This window comes from Rhinolophus sinicus, chromosome 14, assembly GCF_057876585.1.
Source record: "Rhinolophus sinicus isolate RSI-liver-muscle chromosome 14, RSI-T2T, whole genome shotgun sequence".
Classification (NCBI taxonomy): Eukaryota; Metazoa; Chordata; class Mammalia; order Chiroptera; family Rhinolophidae; genus Rhinolophus; species Rhinolophus sinicus.
The window spans coordinates 95,552,963-95,565,972 of record NC_142514.1 but is presented as its reverse complement, the minus strand read 5'-3'; the positions used below and the strand labels follow the sequence as shown (position 1 = coordinate 95,565,972).

Below are 13,010 nucleotides of genomic sequence, written 5' to 3'. Positions count from 1 at the left end.
TGCTCTTTTCCCTTAACTTCACGTCATAAGCGTTTTCCCCCAATTAACAAAAATTTTCATAAATATAATTTCCCAACTGTGTGAATGTATTAATATGTATCTAATTGTTTCCCAAAGATTAGATATTTACATTAATTCTGAGTTTTACAGCAACAAATGCTGAGATTAACATTTTTGAAGAAGAGCGTCCAATTGCTTTCTAGAAGAAGGAGTATGTTCATTTCAGCCACACAGTTGTAGTCTCCCATGGTCTCATTTAAATGGGTGTGAATTTGCTTTCTCTTTTTAATGATCACCCACTTATTTTTTAATTTTTTTATTGTAAAAATATTTATCGAACATCAAATATGTGCAGATATGGTATTGACGATGCATGAGCGAGAGTATGAAAGCCCTGTCCTCATGGAACTCACTCTCATGAGCAGACATGAGCCATCACCAGTGCCAACAAGCACTGGAAGCAGACTGTGAGGAGTCACTTCCTGCTCCAAAACTGCCCATGTAAGGGTTGCTGCATGGGAGACGAAGGCGAGCGTGAGTGCCTGAGTGTTCCTTCGGGCTGGACAGTGCCCTGCATGGTGGTCTTTGAAAATAGGCCTGAACGAAAGCAGGAAGCAAGCACAGGAGAAAAAGCTTTCAAGACAGAGGGGTTATTAATGAGGCTGATCACGCTTTTTCATATTGATCACATCGGGCTTCTTTCATAATGAGGTATATGTCCTCACTGCCTAAGTCATTCTGTTAACACCATGTACCTCTAATAACCCCTCTATCTCATCATGTTCATCTCTAGGTGAAATCATAATACCTGCAGTGCAGCACTATGATTTCACTGAGTTATAGTGAAAAATGGTGGAGGAGTCAGTGGAAAAAGTCCCACTTCGTGAACCACAGACATGAGGTTGGCCCCTCTGCAGCTTACCACTGAACCCTGATCCAAAGCAGCACTTCTGTGGAGACCTCTGTCCTCCCTCTCAGTCCACCTTGGCTGAAGGAACAGGTCCCCCAGGTTCCCTTCTCCACTGTGGCGCAGAAGAGCTTCATGTTTCAAAACAGCTTGGGAGAACAATCCTCCATAAAGCTGGATAATTCATAGGACGCTCCCCAATATGTCTTCCCTCCTTTGCATGCTTGACCTGCACCCTGTCTGCTCCCAGGGCAGTCTGCTCGGAAGGACTCTAACAGGCATGGCATAGGGCCACCTTTCCTTCCAGGGAAAGGAACCCGCAGCAGGCCTTACAGGAAGTCACCTTGGGTGGTTCCTACTCAGGCCACTCCAAAACCATGCCGAATGAAACCTCTCAGAGGGAAGTGACCGGCAGCCATGGTCAGAGGAAACCTAGTTCCTCCTGACCTCCCCCTGCCCCCAACTTTACAAGTTTAGGGCAGGCAAATAAAGAAGCCTGCTGTTAACCGCAGTACCCACTGTATTTAAGACAGTTAACGAATCCTCTGTCACCTCCATGTCTGCCAGTGGGTCCTAAATGTGCACACCCAGCCTGGTCCCCCACCTAAGCTGCTTCCAACATGAATTCCAAGTGCTTTTTACAGGACAATCAGACCAAAGTTCCCTCTGGTACCTCAAGCCCGAGTTTCCAAGTCAGACTTATCACCCTCCACCCTAAACTCCTGTGTCATCATTTGCTATCCCGGCTCTCAGCACACCTGGTGTCCCCTTCCCTTGCCACACGTGGCAGCACCTTATCCTTCTGCCTGCATTCTCTTGCACCTCCAATCCATGTTGCAACTACTGCAAAGTTACCTTCCTGAAACTTGAGTTGGGTTGAGTCACTTCCTGCTCCAAAACTGCCCATGTGCCTCCCCCACTAGCCCCCTCTATCTCATCTGTGTTGTTCAAAATGTGTGGGCCTCGACCCCTGAAATAAAATTCCCCCACCGTCTCATGGAAATGCAGATTCCAGAGTTTGAATCTCTAGGATCATAGTGATATTTGGATAACCAATGTCCCGCCAATAAAGTACGAGTCCCTTAGTTGGTTTCAAGGCCTTCTGTGGTCTTCCTTGATGGGCTTCACACCTCCTTTCTAGTCCCTTTACCATGAGTCTCCACCTCTGCCCCAGACTATACTTTTCTACCAATATTCCACTGTCACATTTCATGGCTTTGGCTACTCTGATCTCAGCCTAGACATTGAAACCCTGGGACTTCCAAGTTCAGGTCAAATGCCATCTTCATGATGCTCTCTCCAGTTCCCTCAGTTGAACCTCCCCTTTTCCATTTTGTCCTAAGTATATTTCATTCTTCCTTGTGTTTCCTCCCATGGGTAGTGGCACGTACAGAGTGCAGGCCCATGCCCGTGGTGCCCCCTTTGTGACGGGCTCCAAGTTGTGGTCATCCTTATGTCTTCCGTGGTGCCTGGTCCTGTGCCTCCCAAAAGTGGCTGATCTGAAATAAACCACAGAATCTCAGAAGAAAATCATGCTTTGTTGAGACTCAGGATGTAAGTCCAGCTTGAAACTGTTACAAGAGAAATGTCATGTGCCTGCTGCCAGTTTCAGAACTCTGCTTTAGTAAGCCCTGCCTCCCAGAAGAGAAGGGGACCGGCAGCAGAATGTCTCACTGAGAGAGGGTCTGTGCCCTAGGCAGTTCACAGAGCCACTCTGGAGAGGGGACTCGGAAAAACACAGTGGGATGTTCACTGCCACGTGGGGAGGACAACCCAGGACACCTTAAAGAGGGAAGGGATAGTGCAGTGGGCGCATGGGACTCATGGTGTCCCCAAATCACAAGAGGTAAACACCTGTTATATCTGAGACACCTGGTCACACAATAGGGTTCGCAGCCCCTGGCAAAGCAAGTGTCCCCTGTGGTTATACTGTTGCACATTGAGACATCTTCCTCAACCAGACAAATGGAAAAGTGAACAGAAATGTCTCTCAGTCAAGAAGAGCTATGGGGTAGTGGGGTGGGCAGGACCCGCAGAGTTCATAGAACCTCATCATGAAAGATGAGGGAGCCGTGCGTCTAAAATCCCATGGCAAGGAGATTGCCAAAATTACTGAGATCTGTGCAGGATAATTCAGTAATTCAAGAATAGTCTTTTTCGGAAAATTATTCAATAGGCTAATGCAAAAACCAGCAACCACTAAATATACACTCATCAACTGGGTGCTTTAATGTGGAAATTAAAATGAACACATCCAGGGACTCAACTTTGCTGACAGACCCTGAACTTAATTTTCAGAAGGAAGAAACGTTGAGGGAATTAGGAAGATTCTGTGAGGGAAGAAAGGAATATCAATTAATTTCTAATTTATAAAGATGGAGGCAGAGAACATATAAGGGGGGGCTTTGGTTACAGACACTACATAAAGAAGCCAAGAAATAGTAAAATTTACCCCCAAAAAGGGACAGCATATTAACTTATAAAACAAAAAGTTCCTATAAATCACAAATTGGCAAAATGCAAAATTTCATGCCTCCCAAAAGTTCCACATAGGTCATCCAGGATGAACTAGCCAAGTGCCATCGTGACTCCACTGTCGGGAACCACAATGACACACCAATTGTCCAAGATAAAATACGTCTGCCAAAGAAGCTTAGTAAAATGTTCATAGCATAGCCCCTCTGAGGCCTTATTTTCTATGTAAGTTTGTTCCTTGTTACACTTCATAGATAATACCAAATAAAAACAGAGAAGCTAATTCAGTAAGCAGAAATGAACAGACAAATCTATAGGTTTATTCACTGCCTACTGGCTTTGAATGATTTTTCAAAGAGGTGAAAGAAAAGGCACAATGTTTATAAGAGAAAGGGAATTTCTGAAGGGAGTTTCAAAACAGAAATTTCAGTTTAAACTGGATGAGGGACACTAGTTAGTTCAATAATTGCTGGAAGCCTCCTGAGAGCGGTACCACAGGGGCTGCAGGAGTGCAGACAGCCTGAGTCACTCTTCCCAAAGAGGTCCCCAGGGTAATGGGATTGGCCCTCCCCCGTCACACACACACACACACACACACACACACACACACACACACACACAAGGCCCAGAGGGGTAGGAGGGGAGAGGGACAGCCGAGGTGTTCGCGAGGCCCGCAGGGACGAGCGCCCACATCTCACTGGAGGTCTCAGACATTTCTGAGCAGACTTGTCCTCATAAAACCCTCTGCGGTTCACTTCAAGTACCCTTATCAGGTGCTGTCCAACAAGCCTTGTGAAAAACAACTTAGAACATTTGCCTTTCAAGAAGGCCAAAATGTCTTATGCAATGTCCAGACTGTCCCTCTTGAATGCCACCAGCACAATGCTGTCCATTCCTGCAGGCCACGAGTACCTCCACTTGCCTTACTCTCCTGCTCCTATGTGCCAGTTCAGCACATAACTTTGAAGGTGTGAGACGCAATGGCAAAGTCAAAGCAGAACCCCACCGAGCACGTGGGTCTGACTGCAGGGGCTGCTGAGGACATAGGACAAGCATCGTGTTGGCACTTCCAGTTACCCCCTTATTCACTCATTCAGCCATATCAACAAGTTGCAAGTAGACACAGAAACCTCCTCTAAGTCAGGAGGAGAAGATGGAGGGGGAGATGCCTGGACAGTCTCATCTCCGTGGGAGAGGGAGGTGGAGGTGAGCAGAGGAGACAAAGCCCTGGGACGCTGTGAACTGTGAGGAGGGAGTTAAGGAGAAAACACAGTCTGCAGGTCCAAGCTGGATAGCGCAGACACAAGCCAGACCAAGTCTGTGTGGCTTCGCTTCCTCAGGACAACCCTGAGTGAGGGGAAGGGAGCAAGTGTAGGGGGAGGAGGTGACAATCAAGGGTGGGGACCGGCAGAAAGGCTGGGTAAAAAGTCAGAGGCTGGGACTGAGCCATCAGCATGGCATGTGGCCGAGAGTGTCCTCACTGCCCAGCTCATTCTGTTGACATCAGGCAACTCTCATAACTCCTTCTGTATCAAGTGTTCATCTCTAAAAGGGAATCGTAATGGCTGCTTCATTTCCCCACTGGCTTAAAGTGAAAACGATTGAGGCAACTATCTTCAAATGTGTCACAAAGCCTCCCTGAAGTATCAGAATCAAGGCCCAGTGTAGCCAGCTGACTGCTGCTGGCAGACAAGCATTCAGAGGGAGGACATCACACTGTGCCAAGGCACTCAGAAAGGGCACAAATTCTTATCCACAGTCAGAATGTGTCTGGGAGCAGTCCGGGCTTCCAAACCAGAGTGGGGAGGCCACATGTTAACCTCTGTGTCTCAAGACAAATTTCTGCACTTAGATGACTCCGTGGATTTGTTGCATGTGTCCTGCCCCAGGCAGAATCAGAAGGCTCTTGAAAGGCCAGCCTTTTGTTCTAGTTCAGAGACCCAAAGCAGGAATTCCACATCAAACTTCTGAAGGTGTTCATTTCCACAGCTGCTGGTGGCTTTGCAGAATAAGTGAAGAACATATATCTAAGCCCCCGTCCAAATTGAATTGCCATCGGATTTGGCCTGGGCAGCCCTCTCACACTTCTGAAACAGGACAAATCAGCTACATTCATAAATAGCAGTCTTAGCATATTACAAAGAAAATATGTTCAGATTTTTTAAGCTAAACCTAAACATATGTGGAGGGTAATTGTAAGAGGATTTTTTGAGTTGCCTAATATCCAACTTAAAGTACACTTAGCAACTCTCTTGCTAAAATCACTTAATGGGTATAAAGCACTTAAACCACTATGTGTGAGAGGCTGTTCTAACACATAAAGCATGAAGCAAAGGAGGAACCAACAGTTTCTAAAACACCCTCTTCAAACCCTCCCCAAGCGACCAGAGGGACACCTCTCCTTCCCCACTACCTCCTTCCCCACAGGCTCCAGGTGTTGCTGTCCACGCCACCCTACTCCCAGTTCCCACTCCAGGCCATGGGTTCCCTGGCCTATTTGTCATTGCCCATGAATTCCACCCCTGGAATGCTCCCCCACCCTGTCCTGCCTGGAAAAGCCCAGCTCTCCCATCAAAGATCTGTTCAAATATCACTTCTCCTATCAAACTCTCTTGAAAACTCCCAGAAGCCTTCCTGCAGTTCTTGGTTCTACAGTCTTCCCCCTGCCCATCACACCTGTTAGCTCACTGAGAGATGAAGTGACCTCTAATGTGGCCGTCACCTCTACCACATCACATTGAAAAGGAATAAGTCAGTGAATTGCACAGATAAGTGCACTGGGTTCCTGCAGTCCATGCTGGAGGCACCGCCAGATCACACTGAGGAATGAAGGGTTTACCCCCTGGCTGCTGAAAGCCCTGCAGAATGGCCTGAGTCGCCAGATTCCCCAGAAGTCTCGTGGCTGGCAGAAGTGGCCCTGTCTCTCCCATAGGGTTAGCGCTCTCCTTATTCAGAAATGATGCAGAGGCTTCTCCTCTGTAGGATATGTGCTCCCTCAGGCTCTGCCCATCACGCCTTCTGGCTGGCCAGCAGGCCAGCAACCTGGGTCAAGTTAGAGAAAGTCTGCTGCAACGTGCAGGTACAGTGCCAGAATGGCCTGCAACACCTCTGGGAGGGCATTTGTGAGCCTGGGTTTTAAGAGTGCTGTGCCAAGGTATTGGGGGTGAGGTGCACAGGAGAGAGATGGGACTGAACAGCCAGCAAAGCCACAGGAGATGCTGGAAACATATGGGGCAGGGAGCCGAGGGGTGGAACTGGGATCACCGTCATCACTTCCACAGACCACCCGGTGAAGACGTGCGTCTCGTCTCTGCAAAGCTGGGCTCTGCAAGTTAGAAGTCCTCGTTCCAAAAGGGTCACTCTACCCCCAGGAAACATAGTGAGGGTCCCACTAAGCTATGGCAGCCATCTGGGAGGCCCTTTGGGCAGGTGAGAAGTCACCATCTTGACTCTGATCATCAGATGTGGACTGCTGGACTACAGTAAGGTAGGACCGAGTGATTCATTTGGGCTCCTTGTGTGCTCCTTTGTACAGTTTTGATAGCAAATAGTAACTGGGGGTGCAGCACCCTGGACCACTAAGGGTATGGTGAGGAGGGGTTCAAAGTCCTCAGGGATGAAGGTCTAGGGCTTGCCACCAAGTCAGCCACTGGCCCAGCAGAGTGGCTGGCTAAAAGTCAAGGAATCTGGAAAGGAAAGAGGAGGAAACACAATTAATCAATTCCAACTGGGGCCCCCAAACCAGCAACAGTAGTAGGGCTGTCATTTACCCTATTAACCTTTTTTTCTAAGTTTCCTGCAGGATAGGATTGCCAGATAAAATACAGGATGCCCAGTTAAATTTGAATTTCAGATAAACAATGAACAGTTTCTTTAGTATAAGCATGTCTGTAATATTGCATGGAACATACCCACATTAAAAAACAAAACAAAACAAAACAAAAACTACTCATTGTTTATCAGGGATTCAAATTTAACTGGGAGTTCTACATTTTTATTTGCTCAACCTGACAACCCTACTCCAGGAACAAACACCACTGGAAGGCTGGAGGACCTGCTCCCAGGACCTATCTGAGGAAGTCGATCAAAAGCAGAGCAGGCAGCAGACTTGGGTCAGTTAGGGCTACCATGAACTTTTCAGGTCCCCACCGGACAGTGAGTCACTCCCCCTACTGAGCTGCTCCTGTAAGATGTTTTGGTTTGGTTCTTCGCAGGCAGCCCTGTTTGGAGGTTGCTCCAGCTGAAGAAAACCGCCTTGCCCATGCACGCCTCCTTCCAAGGGCAGCCTGCCCCTGTGACTGATGGCCCTGCCTCTTTACCCCAATACGGAGCAGGTCCTGCCTGGCTCCTGAGCTCTGCGCTACACTGACTAGGGCCTTTGGTAGGCATTGCATCTCAGCTTCTCTTCCTGCCTAGGCCTGATTCCTTCCCTGACTCCACAAGTATTCGACCCAAGAGCGATCCCTAATGAACATCCCATAGCTAACCTCCCTCTCAGGGTCTACCAGGGAGGACAAGCATCACATTATTTTCTTGTCCCAGAAGCATGTCCTTAGAGGCAAGACACATCATTTTTTGAGCACATTGCACTGAGGCACTCAGCACTTTTAGCTGTTATGGTTCAAAGATGATCAAGAAACCACATCACCTACCTACATCAACCTGGGTGTTGGGATGTCATCCTAAATATCCCATCTAGTCCCTCATAAACCTGTTCCTCCTTCAGATTTTCTCATGTAGGTTCTTGGTCATACCACATCCCCAGTCTCTGAGCCTGGAAACTCTCCAGTGATCTTTGACTCTACCTCATTGTGCCATATAAACCCCGCCCCTTGGGCACTCTTCCTTTCCTCCTCTAAACACTCCTCCATCCACCTCTCTCCAGTACAAGTGTGCTTACATTTTACCTGAGGCCTCCTGTGACTCCTGGCCTTTTTTTTCTCTCCTAGCTCACCCACGCTATAGCCAGGTAATTCTTCCTTCAGTACAGTTCTTACTTTGTAACGGGTATATGAAAAATGATGGTGTGAAGCTTAAAGAACCAGCACATGGTTCTCCCTGTATCCTTCTGCTATGCCATATGACCAGGAACATTCTAGATGCATAGGTGCTGCTTTGCCAGCCTGCATTCTCAGAGTAGTGGTGACCAGCAGTGAATAACTCATGTGAATAAGAGATACCTCTGTGTGGTTGAAAGCTCTGGAGGTTTGGAGACTTATAACCACAGCATAATTTGACCTTTCCTGAAGATATACTCTACCACCCAGAGTGCCCTTGAGTCTCAGAAGTAACACTTAATATATGACAAGTGGTGGTGTGTTGTTTTACAATATTCAGCTGAAAGGACAGTTGATGAACTTCAGAATAACCCAACATTATGAACTGCTACCAATGGGAGGAATTAGATAAAGCTATGTGCTTTTAAGCTATTGCTTCAATTTTCAGAAAATTGCCCAAACTTATTGCAAACCGTTTGCATTTTTGTTGGTTTGACAAAGGGAGTTGGCAGTATCAAATGGTCCCTTGTTAAAAGCCAAGTCAGTACTTATGCAGAGTACAACAATTCAGAGAGCATGAAAGTCTTATAAGGAAACTTCTTAGAACAGTGGTGAGAAGAGAAAAAGGGAACAGTTGTTTGTAAACAAAGGGAAAGGAGACAATGTAGCCTTAGTGTCTTTGATTTTGTTTTATCTAATTGATTAAAATGAGAGGTCCAATTTCTTATAAGCATGAAAGTGCATCATTCTTTGTGCCTAGGGAAAAGCCATGCATATAAGCTCTGCACTTTACAGAGGTCACAAACGAGTCCTGAACAGCCCATGTTCTGGGAATACTTAATGCTGTAGCTCTGCAAAATTCTTTCATTGAAGAAACTCAGAGCACTTTGCAAACGAAATTAGGAACATGTATGCAGCTCTGTAAGAAAACATCCAGGTTTGTGTGCCCTACTACAATTACCAAAAAATTTACCACTTTACAAAGAAAGTTCAACTCAATTGATTTAAATTTGGTGTGCAGTGATAACATTTAGCATATAATTGTATTTCCAGAGTCTTAACTCCTCTGTATAAGTAGCTTTAAAGTTAAATTTTTTCAGAGGATTAAATATTCGAGTGTAGTGGCTGAGAAGCAGCACCCATTTCCTCCAGTTTCCTCAAAATGAATACAGCTTCATGAAGAATGAAGTGAAGACCAGTGGTTAGTTCAGTGGCTTTAGAACAATGCAGCTTTTCTGAATCTGAATTTACCATAACCAAAAAGGCCACTAGCTGCCATTAATTGTTCTAAGTTAGAGCAGAAAAAAATAAAATTGTTTAGGGTTGGAAGACAGTTCCATGGTTACCTGCTGCCAATCTCCACTTCACAGACGAGAAGAATGAAGTCACGAAGAATGCATCTCACCCATGCTGACTTGACCAATAAGTGCCAGACTAGAATTAAAGTGCCACTTCCAGACTGACAGGCCTGCACTCGAGCTGATTCTGAAATATGAATGCAACAAGCCACCAAATTGGTCAGAAGGAGTCCATGGACAAGACATTTTTACCTCAATGGACCTCTTTGAATCGCTTTCCCTATCGGTACAATGGGGCTGAATGTAGTCTGCCCTGCCACCGGGCAGATTTGGTTGGGAGATCAAATGAAATAGTCACTGAAACTTCCCTAAATATTGAAGCAGAACGTGATGATAATAATCGTATTTGTTGAACACTTAGGATGTTCCAGGTATTATGCTAAGCATCATTTCATTATCACAGCACAAAAGGAGGCAAAAAAGTCATTACCTTCATTGTCCATGGGAAGGTAAGATTTTGGTTAAATAATTCATCCAAGATCTCACAGATTTGAATAAGGTCTAGCTGACCCTCACACCTGAACATTTAATTATGAATAATACCATAGAATAATAATACTATAATACAATACTATAATATTGTATAATAATATAATACTACATATATCATATATTACTATAGCATAGTAATACTATACTAGTACTATATTACTATGCTACTACAGTATACAATAGTAATGCAATAGTAATATATTGCATATTATTATGCTATTACATGGTACATTACTATTTATATAATCATATAACGATACAAGAATAGTTTAATAATACTGCCGTATGAGACGCCATGGTCATGGTAATAATTAACATTGCACACATATACAACCAAAGAGCATTAGAGAAGATATTTATCCTATATGAACTATATCACATCAACAAAATATTTTTAGTATTTTCCTAATTTTTAACAAGTAATTAAAAAGTGATTGCCCTTCATACTTTTTGAAGGATATAGTTTCATTGGTTTTGATTAATCATGGTTCTCTCTCCTTTTAGAGAATGAATTAGTGAGAAAATAATTTTATCTTAAACATGGTTTTATAATTTACTTTTTGTCTACTATGGGTTTTTCTAAAATATTTTTCTTGCATGTGAATGTATAATTTTAAAAGCTTTAGTTTTAAAATAATGAATTTAGGTAAATTCAGCTTTTCTTACAGTCTCTATGATAAATGTGACTTGAAAATTGAAATGCTCCATTCCAATTGAGCTCCATCTACAACAGCACTGCAGCATCGAACAAGTCACTGAAATAATCTCACAGAATACGATGTCTTTGTTTTGGAGAGACGTTCAATTAACTGACTTCCTATTTGTTTTCACTTTTTAACAACTTGTGACACTTGACAATAAATGTCTAGTCTTTCACTGATGAAAAGTTTGATTTTCTCAAATGTGTGGGGACATGGTCAACTTTAAAAAGTTGTCATTTTTGTTTCAACTATGACTACGGCATAAAAGTCTGGTGAGCAACTGGCAGTGCATACCTATTCACTCCCTCCTTTTCCCCAGGGGTAATGAGGACATAAAGGGTTTTAGTGATTAAAAATATTATTTTTTATAGTCACCTCATCATAAAAAAAAATCACTTCTAGTAGATCAATATGACAAATGAGTAAACCAGAAGATGGCGTTGAAGATTAGCAATCACATTTTAAAACAAGATAGACTGCTAAAGTCTCAAAAGTTTCATACAATGACTGTTGTTTTGAACTTCTAAAAGTAGATGAGTGAGGAAAATGTTGAAACTAACTAAACCTGGTGCAGAGGACATGTGTACGAAAGTGTGAAAAGCTCTAGTTTGCTATTTTTGTCATTAGCAATCTCCTTCTGTCTGTTGTTTGTGAACAATTTGCAGAAGAAAAAAACACACAAATGACTGATTAAAATGTAATGCAACATGAAGGCAGTATTCTTTGTTTTGTTTACTGAAGTATTCCAAGTTCCTAGAACAGTTCCTGTCAAGTAAAGTAGTAGGTGCTCAAAACACATTTGCTGAATGAATGAATCTGTGAAAGGACAGGAAAGGAAGAACAGGTTATGACCAGAATTTTCTTTGAACAAAACCCTGTTGTTTATTGCATAGACTCTCACAATGGAAAACTTACTTGGTTGAATAAAAATATAGCATCCTGTTAATTTCTGAGAAAGTTCATTCGTTTTAGGAAAAGTGTACCTGATCTGTGTCTGACTGTTTTTACTTTAGCCTAAACTTAGTGTTTTCTTTGGGTAGGTGACATTGACCCATCATATGAGATTAAAAGAAAAACTGAGAAATAAGTGAAATCAAAAGCTTTACAAAAGTTGCGAGTTGACCTAGGGTGACGGTAGTCTAAAATCATATAGAAACCAGTGATCTGATGGTTTACCTGAAATTGCTAAGTAAATAAACATGCAGGGAGTATCCGAGATGCTCTGGTGAAAGTTTAGTGAGCAGGTGTTCAGGTAATTAATTTTGATATTAAGGACATCTTGGGAAATTAAATAATATTTCTGGTCTGCCTAAATATTATTCCTATTCTGGACATTTATATTCCACTAGTAAACTGCTTCCTACCAGGATGAGGTTAAAACTACATCATTTTAAGGTGAACTGAAGTCCAGAAGCAATTAAGCACTTGGATACTTCGGGATCCCTTCCCCAACTCTTTCATGTTGCTGTAATTGAAACTTTGGGGGCTACGCATTGTCCGAGTCACCTCAATTCACCAGTTTAACAGATGCAAAAGTATGTAAACATTTCAAACATATAAACAGTATTTGAACCACAGTTTTATACCTCAAGGGATCTGGGCCATTTCCTCTTTTCTTTTTAATGAGTAGATGCTCTCTAAACACCGCAGAGGGCAGGTTCATGGGGACGGCGATGGGGCCAAGGTTCCCCCACCCCCACACTTCAGTAAGGACAATTCCTCCGTCTTTGCTTCTGTGCTCTGCAAGCGAAGTTCCCTTCGCATCAGATTCCCGCTCCTGCACGCCGCCCCTCCACCTCCACTTCCCGCGCTAACCACAGGGCTGTCGTTTTGCTGTTATTAGTTATCGACCAGCCTCCCGCAGGTCCTGGAGCAGACCCCATTTCGCGCCTTGCCTTTCGCAGGAAACCACCGCCAGTGAGGGTCGCCGAGGCCGAGCGCTCCCGACTCGAGGAACACTCGCCTGAGGCGGCACTAGCCGGCTGGCGGAGGATGCCGGATGCCGGAGTTCCCAGCCTGACCACCGCAGACCCGCGGGTTCCTCGGAGCCCGCGCCCCGGGACTCGCCCCTCCCCGGCCC

General features: G+C 44.4%; 1 long non-coding RNA gene across 1 annotated transcript; it reads right to left on the bottom strand.

Moving 5' to 3' along the window:
• Positions 1 to 230: 230 nt before the first annotated feature.
• Positions 231 to 12,652, bottom strand: LOC141572165 (uncharacterized). The gene is made up of 3 exons (XR_012497357.2): positions 12,517 to 12,652; positions 9,726 to 9,864; positions 231 to 7,068 (listed from the first exon to the last, which is right to left on the bottom strand). It is a non-coding gene; the product is annotated as an uncharacterized LOC141572165 (long non-coding RNA).
• Between the last annotated feature and the right edge of the window lie 358 nt (positions 12,653 to 13,010).